This window comes from Penaeus chinensis, chromosome 6 (assembly GCF_019202785.1).
Source record: "Penaeus chinensis breed Huanghai No. 1 chromosome 6, ASM1920278v2, whole genome shotgun sequence".
Taxonomy (NCBI): Eukaryota; Metazoa; Arthropoda; class Malacostraca; order Decapoda; family Penaeidae; genus Penaeus; species Penaeus chinensis.
Window position 1 is genome coordinate 33,018,240 of NC_061824.1, and position 2,500 is coordinate 33,020,739.

General features: G+C 43.0%; 1 protein-coding gene across 1 annotated transcript in view; it reads right to left on the reverse strand.

The window, feature by feature from the left end:
- Positions 1 to 1,998, reverse strand: part of LOC125026456 — a 14,771-nt gene extending 12,773 nt beyond the window's left edge. Inside the window, exon 1 of the mRNA XM_047614918.1 lies at positions 1,164 to 1,998. The gene's annotated coding sequence lies outside the window, so the exon portion shown is untranslated. The remainder of the gene's footprint in view (positions 1 to 1,163) is intronic.
- Positions 1,999 to 2,500: the final 502 nt, after the last annotated feature.

Consider the following 2,500-nt stretch of genomic DNA (forward strand, 5'->3'; position numbering starts at 1 on the left):
TACCGTCAATTTCTTCCATGAGTCCCTTACCATCCTTTTCCGAGAACCACTGCAAATGAGAACATCCATATCTTTTCTTATTACCCCCTCTCTTACCATCCTTTCGTCTCCCACTACCTCCCCACCCCTACCCCCTCCCCCTTTCTTTACCTGCCTTCACCACTGTCCCTCCCTCCTCCCTTTACCTCAATTATCCCTTACCCCTACTCCTCCCTTACCTCCCCTCTCCCCTACCTCCCCTCTCCCCTACCTCACCCACCCCCTCCCTCTACCTCCAACCCTTTCCTCTTCACCGTTACACGTATAATGGCTGACCACACTCGCAAGGCCGCAGACGTGCTTGCCTACGCTGCTGTCACTAAACTTCACTCTACCTTTAATTCTTTAATTCCCTCGGTTGTTTGCCTCCTTCCCCTGGGTCGAAATCGTAATTAGTCATATATATTTTTGTTTCGGTGTCTACGTTCTGAGGTCTACGTAGTGTCAATATATTTCAAGAAATAATTAGTAAACAACAGATATTGCAACAGCAGCTCTCATGATTATGACAAGCTGTCGCACACATGATGCTGTCTGTAAAATCGAGTGCTGTCACATTCTTCGATGTCCATTTAACCAAATTACCTGAAAGTGCATCATTCCAGACTAGGTCGGGGGGGGGGGGGGGGGTATGTATTCCTCATATTTGCTTTTGATGTTTACAAGGGCGCTTGGATATCGAGTTTTAATTGAGTATATTGCGTAGGATCTTTTAAGATGGGATCTGGGTCTCGATAAATGTGATTCCTCCGGTACTCGTTCCTTTCTCTTGCATTTTTTCCTGTCTGTTACTCTGTCTGTTTGTCTATCTATCAATTACTCCGTCTCTCTCTCTCTCTCTCTCTCTCTCTCTCTCTCTCTCTCTCTCTCTCTCTCTCTCTCTCTCTCTCTCTCTCTCTCTCTCTCTCTCTCTATGAAACCGTAAATAACTTATATAAACAATGAATTATGGATAGATAACACCAACTCCGTTCACATTCTCAAATTAAGAAAAAAGGAAAAAACTACCTTGACCCTTTACGATAAAATTACATATCTGGAAATTACCAGCTGCGTCTGACTGTCATAATTTTCTTTGCCCTTTTTTTCACGAGATCTGAAAGAAAGCGCCCGTAACTCTTTACCTGTGTTGGGAGAGAGTCGCAGGCTGTTCGTTTTCACTCTCAGACGTCACAGGAGAGCAGGACTTGTGCCGAGGTCTTCACAAACGCTTTCTTTTGACTTTCCTTTTGAATTATTGAAGAGTATTTCTCACTGGGCATTTATACCTTTGAGTATTCCAACTAATGGTTACAATGTCTAACTCTGTTACACGACCTCGAACTGCATTCAGCACACCGATAGCATGCGGTACTGGAGACAATGACGCAATCGCCCTAATTTTTTTTCTGGATTCTTTTCACCTGATTTGAAATCTTCTGTTCAACCGAGTTTCACATCAACAGCACACGCGCAGGTAAACGCACTAATTCACAATAAAAATATCACACGACAAGACAGAGCGGTCCCCAGTGCATCTCCTTGGGTGACCCAGTCTCCACTACTCCGCTCTCTCTCTACGTACAGGCTCCTTCGTGCACGTGTGTTCCGTTGGCATACATCGCCATATACTCTTCTGTAGAACAATTGTTTGGCGACAAACCACTTCGGGCTGAAGTATCTTGAGTTTTCGCACTGTATTTCTATAAATTAGGTTTAGTTTTCAAATCGCGTTCTAGAGCATTGGCCATTTCTTGGTGTGGAAATCGCTTTTGTTTACACTCGAGTTGGCAACCACCCAGTGAAAGTGACAAGAAGGTGAAAATGGCTTCACTGGTTTTTCAGCCGATGATTTGAGATGTTTTGTTTTTTTTTGTTGTTGTTTTTGTTATATTTTCCAAGTACCAAATTCTTCAAGAAGAAAAAGAGTACTACACGCGTACACAGGCTCGCACACACCAAATACCAACACACGAACAGCGAAGGACCTGCTAGGCGGAAAGATGTCCTGGGTAATCCCACGTTACGCCATATGACCGCAGCGGCCAATCATCACTAACAATCCGGATTCCTTCGCAAAGTGTCCCTTTGTCTCTGCTTGTGTGTAAATAAAGGATTCGGAAGGATTCTGATTTTGCATTAGAACCATTTATGAAGGAAGCTATGGAGTCACAAGTCTGGGTATTGTACGAAAAATGACGTACAGGACGGCCGATAATCTGCCCGAGGTTCACTTTAAGCAAACTGCGTGAGGCGGTGTTTACATTTTCCTTGGTAGGCTAAGTTTTGAAAAATGAATATGATTTTTAAATGTTATGCGATTCCAACAAAGCAGATTTTCTGTGACGTTTTTCTGAAGCAATGAAATTGCTTAATCACGTTTGGTGTCATATATAATTATTAATAGCATCTTAACTTCAGTATTGCTTCTGTACTAAATATGCACTCGAATGAATGACTAATCCTGTTTCATAGATTTCCG